Raw genomic sequence first — 11,036 nt, 5'->3', positions numbered from 1 at the left:
CCCCCTTACGCATTCCTTCCCATGAGAATAGTGAGTTACTGTATAAGAAAGTTTGGAAGAAGGTTCCGGGCCAACTCCAGCCAGCATCTCCCTGGCTTTCCAGGCTCTGGTAGAGCAGCTTGACCTCTGCTAATCCATGCAGTAAGCTTCACGGGTCTTGATCTGCCCTGCATAGGTGATGCCTGCAGTTTGAACAGACAAGTTCAAATCCAAGGGGATATATTAGGAAACTCAATTGTGGTCATTAGTCGAACATAGCTCTCCAATTCAGATTTATTAGTAATTGAGTTGATATTTTGATCTCCATCAGTCTCTCTCTTGTGTCTACTTCTCAGCTGGTTTCAGATACAGGAAGGGAAAAGAGTTTACTATTAGTTGATGACCTGGAATGCTGACCTAGAGCCACGGGTATGGAATTCTTCTGGGAGTGTCAGAAAATCCAATCTTCTCATTTTTGGAATAATAATAACACTACTTTTTCTGATTAGTTATTTATTTATTAGTTTATTCAGTGACTTATTTATTGAGTATAATATATGCGCCAGACATGTGCTGAATATACAGTGGTCAGCAAAAATAGACATGACTCATATAATAAATAACCAAATATAAAATTAGATTATTCTGAGTGCTACTAGAGAGGGACAGAAGGTCACTTCCCATGAAAACTGATAATAAGGGGATTTGATTTAACTGGGGAGATCAACAAAGCCTTCTCTGAGGAAGCAATTCTTAATCAGAGGAATGAATTGGTACTAACTTGTTAAAGGGAGAAAGAAAGAATATTCCAGGCACATGCAAAGGCCCTGTGACAGGAAGGAACATGGCAAGTACAGGGGAATTAAAAGAGCCCAGAGCAGATTGAGGAGGAAGAAATAAAGTGAAATTTTAGATGAGGTTAGAGAGATAGGTGGGGACCAAATCATGCAGAACCTGGAAAGCCACTTTAAGTAAGGAGTTTGGTCTTTATCTTCAGAATGATGTTTTAACTCCCCAGGCCCTTGAGACTCTCCAAATTCCTGCCCTGCGTCTCAGTCTTTCAGCTGCGTTCAGACCACGGGGTACATCAGAATCAACAAGAGGTTTTGTTACAGAAGATTTCTGAGTCTCACCTCAGAGTTTCAGATTCAGCAGATCTGGGGTGGAGCCTGATTATCTGTAGTCCTAACAAGGTCCCCTGTGCCACGGCTCCCTCTGTGCCCGCACTTTGAGAACCACCGTTCTAGGGGAAATGCAGCTTTAAATGGGCTTCCTGCCTCTCTGGGATGTGGATAGCATGATTTCTCACTGCCTTGGCGACTTCCCAGTGTCCTTAAACTGATGTTTCTTTTCGTGTGTTGCATATGGCCAGAGAGAGAGTTGTTCTTTACCACCTACTCTTCTATTGCCAAAAGAAAATCTTCCAAACTAACAATGACGGCTAATACAGAGAAATTTTCATGTATCACACTGGGGTTGGCATGGCTATTGACTGGGCAACTCTAGGGGGCGTCATTCACATCGTGTTTTATATGACTGGGGGCACAGTATCGGTTGAGGTGTGCAGTGCAGCGGCCCCGCATAGCTGAGCGCTGGGCACAGAACTCGATATGCGTGATTTCACGTATCCCACGAACTTTCTATTATACTTATTTGCAGATGAGCAAACTGACACTTTGAATGAATCACTTTCATTCTGTGGTTGGTCAACGGCTGACACTATTTCTCGATGTGTGGGAAAGAGCCTGCATTAAGCCTCTGAACTTCCCATTATCCCTATCTGTAAAATGGGCACGGTCGTATTTATTCTCCACCTCAGAGCTGGGTAGAGTGAATTAATGAAGCAGTGGGCTGAAACTCCTGAGAGTTTTGGGGAGAAGAGAATTAGCTTTCATTATTGTGATCCTGTTCAAGAAAGTGATTTGGTTACGAAGGTATAAACACCTCCAGTTGTTAAGCAAGCAAATGAAGACAACCAACGAAGCAGAGCTAAGGCCAAGGCAGGTGTTTCAAATAGCCCTGCAGAGTGATGGCAAGAGGCAGTCACTTTTCAAATGGCACCCTGCTTTTAAAAACAACAGCTTCCCCCACTGAGGCGTGTAAGAGCAAGCTTCTCCTCCCCCAGTTTTCCTCCTTCCCTTAGGGACGGCAGGTGTTCAATTCATCCTTCTTTCGTTTCTTCTCCTTCCTCAGTGACTAACTACAAAGTGCTAATTTAAAAAGTAGGGATTTGGAGAGCACCTAGATCCTTCAGGCACTGTTATTGCAACATAAAACCCTTTACTTAGAGGTCACAGGTTCAGGTCTAGGCTGGGTCAGTAGTGACCACACGTCTGCTGGCTGGCCATCTGCTGGCTGTTTCACGGTTCATGTGAGATGAATTGGTGGCCTCAGCTCGCCCGCCAGGACACATCAGAACTGGAGCTGCCAGAAATTGGTTGGCACTTGGCACAGAGGCCAAGACCCCAATTGGAAGCCCTAGCCCTCTGAGGTTCCTTCCTAGAGAATGTGCACATGGGACAAGGGGGAAAGGGCAGGAGTTGCCTGGGAGAGAGAGCAAGAATCATTGTCTTATCCTTCCACCTGCTTGACTACAAAGAAGATGCTTCTTTTCAGACCTAGGGAAGGGGTTGACTTCCTGGTTTGTCAGAAGCTTTATCCAGCAGAGGAGAGCGGGTGATTGCCAGTGGTAAATGTGCAGGTAATGTTGTATGGAGGAACATTGCTCTTGCTCTCTTGACTAAAGAGAGGAGCTGGACTGGAGAACATGCAGGAAGGTGATAGGACAGGGAAGAATGGGCAGAAACCTCTAGAAAGGTAGAGACCTCCATTTCTTCTTTGCACATGTAAACAATCACGTGAGCCTCAGAGGTCCAGAGAAGCAAGCAGTCGGATGTCCTGTTGCTTCTCTCTTGCCTGACATTCTCCCAGCTGGAATCATGCTCCTTGTAGCAACGCCAGGTCCCCATCTCCTGCTCTTTTATGTCCCACGGGCTCAATGTCAAGGACTGGTGTGGACACGGACACCCCCCACCCTCCACTGGGTCTAGGCATTCTCAGACTAGTTTTGGCTCAGGAAACAGACCAGAAAAGGGTACTTGAGTTGTTATTTTCAGTTTGAAAGTAGTCGTTTATTAAATGATGAAATTACAAAAAATAATCATGGTAGATACCTTAGTACATCCTTCTAATAATCCTATTGATCTGGTCTTCCCTGTGGCCAGCATCGCCACCTTCTACAAAATGGGTGGTCTTTTTCTTCATTCCCCCTCATGGAGAAGATAATTTGAAGGGCCATAAGAAGTTGTTTGCTTCTTTGAAACGTTTTCCAATAGTATAGACCTTGTGAATCAGATGCTCCATGCAGATGGTGCCGTGTTTACCAAGACATCATGCAATCAATGTGTTCTCTGTCAGGGCAATTCCCTTCTTGTTGATTTTGCCATATCCACGCTTATAGATCAATTCATTCACTGACTTCAGGTCTGGGTCCCCCTCATGTTATATATGGCTCCACAATCCTCAGCATATTGACTGAAGCCTTGTCGAGCTTAACAAAGGTGCCACTGAGGATCTGGCAAAGGCGAAGATGCTACAACACCTTTTGAACCTTTGGGCTCATACCACTGATGGCCCTGCTCCTGATGACAAATACCAGTGTGGTTTCCACAGGTACGTAGAAGTTGCCTGTTTTTCTTGCCATCCTCACCATTCGAATCTCCATTCTGTACATCTGCCTATATTCCTTGTGGTAATGCTTAGCTTTTCATAGATAAGCCTTTCGAAGGCTTCATAGATTGCCTCTCGAAGCATCTTTTTGGGCAAACATCTTTCTCAGACGCTTGAACTTCAACTCTGCGAAATTCCTTTGCTTTTTCTTAAGGGTTTCTGGCTTAGCGGGAATCTTCTTTTTCTTCCCTTCTGCACCCTCCTTGGTTCCAGATGGAAAAGAGGGAGGACACTTGAGTCTTAAGCGCCACTTTTTGTTTTTATTTATTACATTATCCATACTATTACCAAAGTCCTTGCCTGAATCAAAGGGCAATTTATTAAGTACCAGGTCCTTTCCTGACTTTTGTTGGAGCCCGTGGATCTTTATCACACTGTCAATAGAATCTAATACAGTGGGGTCCAACTTTCAGGGGGCCAGTGTGTGATCGAAGTTGAGGTGGTAGTAGTGAGGGACATGGACCATTCTATCCAGCAGTCTGGTGGTGGAAGAGAAAGACAAGGTGATGGGGTTGGGGGAGGAGTTTGCAGGGAGGTTTGTTAGAATGAGGGAAGAATTGTGCATATATTTTCAGTTTGAGAGATGGTAAAGAAGGAGAATAAAAATGCATGAGACAGAAGGGGAAATACTTTTTAGCCAAGCACCAAAGGTAGGTAGAAAGGAAAGGAATCAGCTGCATAGGAAGAGGAGGAATTTCTGAAGATGAGGGTCAGGGGGAAGAAAGAGTGCCATTTTGGATACCCTTAAGACGTGGAGAGGGCGGCCCTGGGCTCTTCATCAACGATGTGCTCTCTTTTCTTTGCGTGGTAGAAGACTCTTCCCTGAGAGCTGGCTGGGAACCTGAGGGATGTGCCAAAGATGCAGGGAAAGGGAAAAGAGGCCTCAGGGGGACAGAAGTGGAGGGCTGCTGGCCAGGCTGGGCTCAGATGGATTTGCACCCTCTATCTGTGTATTAGTATCATCTTTAAAGCCATCCACCATGGCTTGGCTTTCAGTCATGCAGTGGGGACCAGTGCTCTATATTACAGAAGGAGGTCTGACACGAAAATTGGAGAGAAGGCAGACTATAGAGAATTCTGCCCGATATATACATGGAATGGGGTGGGGGGAGACCAAATGAGATTGTCGAAAAGTTTTCAAAGAACTTTCCAAAAAGCTTTTCTCTGATTTAAGTCAAACAGCATGGAAAATAATAATATGGGGTTCAAGTTCCATTGTCTCTGTTGGGGGTGATGCTTGAAGAAAAAGAAAGTGTGTTCTGTTGTTAGTCATATTTTAATTGGTAACAATGTGAGGCAAAAGTTCAAAACTAAATGCTGGAAATATCTCCCCTCTGGAACATTTAATTAAAATCTGTGGGGGAAAAAGCTTCAAAATGACAGCCAGAGAATAACAACAACAATAGCAAAAGTTCCTGTTAACCCAGACTTGAGGGAGGCAGATGACTTGAAATGAGTCAAGTGCATGCATGTGTGTGTGTGTGTGTGTGTGTGTGTGTGTTTAGGGCGGTGTTGGTGGGGGGCTGGAGTGGTTATCTGGCCACTTCTAGCTAAGACTCAGCCTAGCCTGGGTGTTCAGCATTATGAGCCCTGCAAAGGTGTTTCACTCTGACTGAAAGTGTGATGTGGACAGAATTCATCTTTGTCATCTGAAGTCTTGCCTTTTGATGGTCTTTCTTACCCTTTGAAGTTCCTGCTTCCAACCCTTAGGAATATCTGGTATCTTCTCCCATGCCTTCAGTCAAACAGGATTTGAAATGCATTCACACTAAGGTAAAAATAACTGAAGATAGAAAAGATCAGTTACTTATCTCAGGAGTATTAGCACTTTAATAAGGCAGGTCTTAGGTAAAATAAATGTTACTGAACTCCGAAATAGCATCACACGGATAGGAGCCTATTCTGCTTATTTATAGAAGGCATTTTGAGACCATCCCACACTCCTGCCAGCAAGAAGCCTATGTGGGATAGCTTATAGAATTACTTGAGTCCTAGAGGGATCTTAGAAATTTTAACATGTTGTATTGATTAAGATGATGTCAAAATCACCATAATAAAAACTGGGGGTTATTATAGACGAAATGATCTATGAACTCTTAAGCATTTAACATTCCACTTGACAATTTCTTTTTGTCCTCAAAGGAGAAAATTTGTGCCTTACAGGTGGGGTTCAGGTGTGCATACATGTATGAGCACATGCACATCTGTGCTCCACATCGCTATGTGGCACACATCCCCCCCAAAGTCCCACGCACTCGTGAACTCGCTCAGTCCTCAAAGCCACCCCATGAAGAAGGGACTATTATCTCAACATTATGAAAAAAATAGGGAGCCAAGACGTAGAGAGCTTGAGTGAGTTGCCCGAGCACAAGCAGCATGCCGGTGGTGCAGCTGGGATTTGAACGCCTGGATGCGTCGAGGGTACAGTATCTTGGCTCTAAACACTCTGCAAGCTGGCTTTGAAAAACTTGAGGTGAACTTCACAGAAGCAGTTGTTTCTGAATAGGTGCTGAAGAATGGGGTTTCCAGGTTGGAATGGGGAAGGTAGGGTCTGGTCAGTCTGCCACATACGTGACACAGCGTGGTAGAATCGGCGGATGCAGTACCTCAGGAAGGTGCGCAGCATCGGCTGGACGTGAAGGGGATAATGCATCCCCATTAGCCCATGGCAGTCTGGGTTCTCATCTGTTTTCCCAGCATAATTGCAAATGGCGCTCGCTTTTACTCTCAAGAGAATCTGAGTTTGGCTGGTGCTAAGTGATGCCCTCACCCGTGGGGGCCTGTTCCCGTAGAACCTTGAACAGCCTACTGCGGAGGTTGCATTTTATTCTGTGGAGTGGAAAAACATGTTTGGTGCCCAGAATTCCTTGGGGGAAAGGACAGGAGTGGCAGAACAGAGACTTGTGCTTAAGGTACTAAAGGACCTACTTTGTAGGATTGTTGAGAAAAATGAACTTAAGTGGGTTGAGAACAGCATGGTATGTACCAAATGCTCAGTACATACTAGTCCTCTTATCCCTCTTTTTCCCCCTCCTTTTTCTCTTTGTCCTCTTCCTCCTCTGCCTCCTGATTCCACCCTCCTCTTTTCCTCCTCCTTCTCATTTTTCTTCTTCTCTTGGTCATTACTGGGAGCCACAACCCGCCCCGCTTTCTCTTCTGCAAATCCTTCCTCCAATCTTCTCCTGCCTGGCCTCTTTCCTTCATCAGTCAGCAGGGTCTGTGAGCTTTCAGATGGGCAAGTCTAGGGTAAGGATGGTGAACACAGCCTAAGAAATAGAATCCAAGGAGCACCTTGAGGTAGTTGGGAGGTGGGGAGGCAATGTGAGGTGTGAAGATTTCCCTAGACCCTGATTTTTGAATTTTAAGAGTTCAGCACACTCAGCTGAAGGCTGTTACATTGGCTGCTTATTCAACCTCATCCTGGCAGTAGGAGGAAAAAAGCCCAGCAACCACTGAAAGCCCACATTTTAATGCTCACAGCTGGGAATCTGGTCAGGGTCATGTTACCAATATAAACAGCACAAAGCCGGCAGTCTAATACTAATATCTAATAGATCGAGTATCACACATCAGCATCACACATCAAACACAGACTGCTTTTGAAGCAGATATCAAATAATGTTTCCACTCTTGATTATGTTCCCTTTGTTCTAGGGCAGTAAAAAAAGAAATGAGTGAAGAGTCCCTGGTCACATTATTTGGGGAGTTGGTAACAGCAGGACAAACAGTGAGTAAGGGAAGGGCTGGAAAAATGTTATTATTTATTAAGCACCATCCGTGCACCAGGGACATGGTATAACATTACATTAACCCTGCCAACAGGCTTGTGAGCAGGGATTATTATGCCCATTTTATAGGTGGGGAAGCCATGCCCAGAGATGACAGAGTTGACCGTCATACCAACAGTAAGTACTAGAGCTGGGATCCAGATACAAGCGCTTCATAAGAACAGCCCTGTTTTTGTTTTGTTTTGGTTTTGGGGTTTTTTTTTTTTGCAAGGAATGATACCCTCGTGACATTAAATGTATATCCAGAGATAATTTCATTGTTTCAGGTTCCTGACCTTGGAGCTCCTTATGGCTTATATTCAGTTGTTAGGAGGGACACAGGCACCATGAATGAAAAATGTTGAGAGGAGCCGTGTATCCAGACACATGTGGCTAAGGTGGGAAACCTGGCAGAAGTCAGATCCTAAGCAAAGTGAATAAGCGAGCCATGAGAGTATAATGGAGACTGATAAGTACTACGGAGAAAAATAAAACAGGAAAGGGTTAGGGAGTTTGGGGAGAAGCTTTATTTTATTTGAAATTAATTAATAGTAGGATTTTAAGTGAATCTCTGGTGTCCCACAGGCTTCTTTCAGGCCTGGAACCTCATGGATGCTGCAGAGTAAAGTGGGTTTGAATTCTGCTTCTATTTGCAAGCTGTCTGACCTTGGGCGATGTGTACAAGCCTTTGTTTCCTTGGCTCTTCCAGGGAGTCGGGGTTCGGTGAGTTAACTGCATGGCGGTCCTCAGAGTGCCCGGCGTACGCGGTCTACCTTCGAAGAGCGCTGGCCCTCATTACCATTTTTACGATTCCACTTGTCCAGCTCCCTGCAGTGACGTTAGTGGCCCACCCGCAGCTCTGGTTGTTATTCTCTCATGGCTTTAGAAGGGGATGTCCCCTCGCCCTGTCATTTGTCCACATTTGGAACTCAGTTGAACTTGACTTTGACTCAGAGCCTCCTCTTCCTTTGTCTTTAGTTCTCTGGCTGGTAGGCTCCCCCACTGCGTGTCATCATTATTTCAGACCTTCTCTTCCAGCCATCCTACCTCTCACTCTGCTCTTGGAGCCCACATGTGCAAATATACACACACTCCACAAACATGACACACACCACACGTAAACCATAGGGAATCAGAAAGGAGTTCCCTCAAGTTCTTGCCAGTAGATCTATAAGCACCCCTGAGTCTGTCCATCTCTCTCCTCTTTGCCCCCAGGGAAGTCAGGGGAAGTGTGCCTCCTGCTGAGGACAGTCCTGTCTCTCCCCCCCGCCCCCCCGCACTTGGAATCCCACCTCTTCTTACTTCTGACAAACCTTATACAACTACTTCTCTTATTTTCTTTCCAGGATTATTCCTACATACAAGTTCAAATTTAAACAGATCCCCCACTCATCTTTGTCTTCTTGTTTTCCAACAAATGTCTCAGCACCCATGTCAACACTTCACTTCTCCAATCTCCCCACCTCTCCACTCAGCACTTGATCCCACTGCCCTCGCAAAGTCACCAGTGACTCGCATTTTGCTAATTCCAATGTATACCGTTCAGTAGCGACCAACCTACTTGACCACTCTTTCCTTCCAGAAAAACATGCTTTCCTTGATTCTAGTTTCCTGATCTTCTATTTCTCTGGTTGCTTCTCGGTCCCCTTTGCCAGTTTGTCTTCTCCCTTAGGAAATTTTAACATATTTTTTAATCTGCCCACTTCTCTCTGCCTCCACGGCTACCACCCCAGTCCAAAGCATTGACTTCTTCCACCTGACTGTTCAATAGGCTTCTGAATACTCTTGGCAGGACTTCTCTTCAGATGCCTGCACTGCAGAGACCACCCTCATACCTGCACTCTTTTACTGGCCTCCCCGTTCACCAAGAATAAAATACTGTCATAGTAATGGTCCTTATCATAGCCCAGAAACCTCTGCATGTTCTCCATGGCCTCCCTCTCCAGTTTCGTCTTATACCCTTTATCCCTCATTTTCTGCTCCTGATACACTGGCTTTCTCATTGTCCCTCAAGTGATCATGTTTTTTTGTTTTGTTTTCGTTTTTGTTTTTTTCCAGCATCAAGACCTTTGGGTGAGCTCATCCTTTGGTCTGAATGTTCCTGCCCCATTCTTTGCTGAACTCCTGCTTATCCTTCAGAAACAAAACTTCCCTAGGAAATTTTCCCAGAACGTCAGAGAACTAGGTCGAGTCTTTCTGTTACAGGCTCTTCTGGTATCTTGTTCTTCTCCTTCATAATAGTTATTACAATTGACCGTTTGTGTCGTTTGGGGTCTAACCTCTCTCTCTGCTGCTTGTTTGTAAGTCCGTGAAGACATATTTAAGTGTCTCCATTTCGCCACGGTGCTTGCAGCATCTAGAACAGTACCTGGACCATGTGGAATAAATGAATGAGAGGAAAAACCAACTTTAGTTTTCAAAACCATTATTCCCAAGGTAGACCTGCAAAGCTGTTGTACTTAACATCCGTGTACTTCTAAGAGTTAAACTCAGAGCTCCTGCCTTCCCAACCCCTTCATCATCTCAACTTCCTTTTCCCATTGAGTTCAGGACTCTATCCAGATAGCTACCATCACCACCACTTCTTCAAGCCCTGTTTTGAGTGCTTCCTTCCCAAACGTTCTCTGGTTCTCATCTTCCCCATTTCAGCTATTGGTGTCACCATTTCCTTTACTTCTTTAAAGTCAAAACTAGGAAGCTTAAAAAAGAGCATTTAGAGTTCTTTTTTAAAAAGATTTTATTTATTTATTTAGAGAGAGAGCAAGAGAGAGAGCGTGAGTGGGGGGAGGGGCAGAGGAAGAGGGAATGAGGGAATCCCAAGCAGACTCCTGCTGAGGGCAGAGCCCAATGCAGGGTTTGATCTCTCGACCCTAAGATCATGACCTGAGCCAAAATCAAGAATTGGATGCTCAACTGACCGAGCCACCTAGGCACCCCTAGAGTTCTTTTTTTTTACTATAAAAGTATTATATGTTCATGGTAGAAATTTGAAAAATATATTTATTTAAAAAAAAAACCAAGAAAATAAAAATCAACTGTTTGTCTAACCAGCAAATTGTAACTATTTTGGTATATACTATTTCCAACTTTTTCTATGCATACACATACATTATTTTAAAAGTGTGGCTGGGTTCTGCCTTCTTTTAAGTTAACATTTTTATTATGGGAATTTTCAAATAGAGAGAACTATATAATTAATACTTATTAACATTTTGTCATTTTTGTTTTATCTAGTTGTCTTTATTTTTGAGTACTGTAAAGCAAATTCCCTATAACACTCCTGTATGTATCCCTAACAATAAAAGCTTTTTAAAACCATAACTAAACTGTCATTATCATACCTAACAAAATTAACAATAAATACTCAATTTCATGGTATAATTAGACCACGTTTGGTTTTCTCTGATTGTATCAAAAATATCTTTTTACAGTTAGCTTGTATGAATTAGAATCTAAAATCTACATATTATTTATATACACAGATTTTTAAAAATTAAGAACATATCTTGCAAGCTATTTATAATCTGCTTTTTTAACTTAAGAATATGTTATGCACATTTT

At 43.8% G+C, this 11,036-nt stretch overlaps 1 pseudogene; it reads right to left on the bottom strand.

The window, feature by feature from the left end:
- Positions 1–3,153: 3,153 nt before the first annotated feature.
- LOC116642743 lies at positions 3,154–9,478 on the bottom strand (annotated as a pseudogene).
- Between the last annotated feature and the right edge of the window lie 1,558 nt (positions 9,479–11,036).

The sequence above is a fragment of the Phoca vitulina genome, unplaced genomic scaffold (genome assembly GCF_004348235.1).
Source record: "Phoca vitulina isolate PV1807 unplaced genomic scaffold, GSC_HSeal_1.0 scaffold24, whole genome shotgun sequence".
Lineage (NCBI taxonomy): Eukaryota > Metazoa > Chordata > Mammalia > Carnivora > Phocidae > Phoca > Phoca vitulina.
The sequence above is the reverse complement of the archived record's forward strand: the minus strand, read 5'-3'. Positions and strand labels throughout refer to the sequence as shown.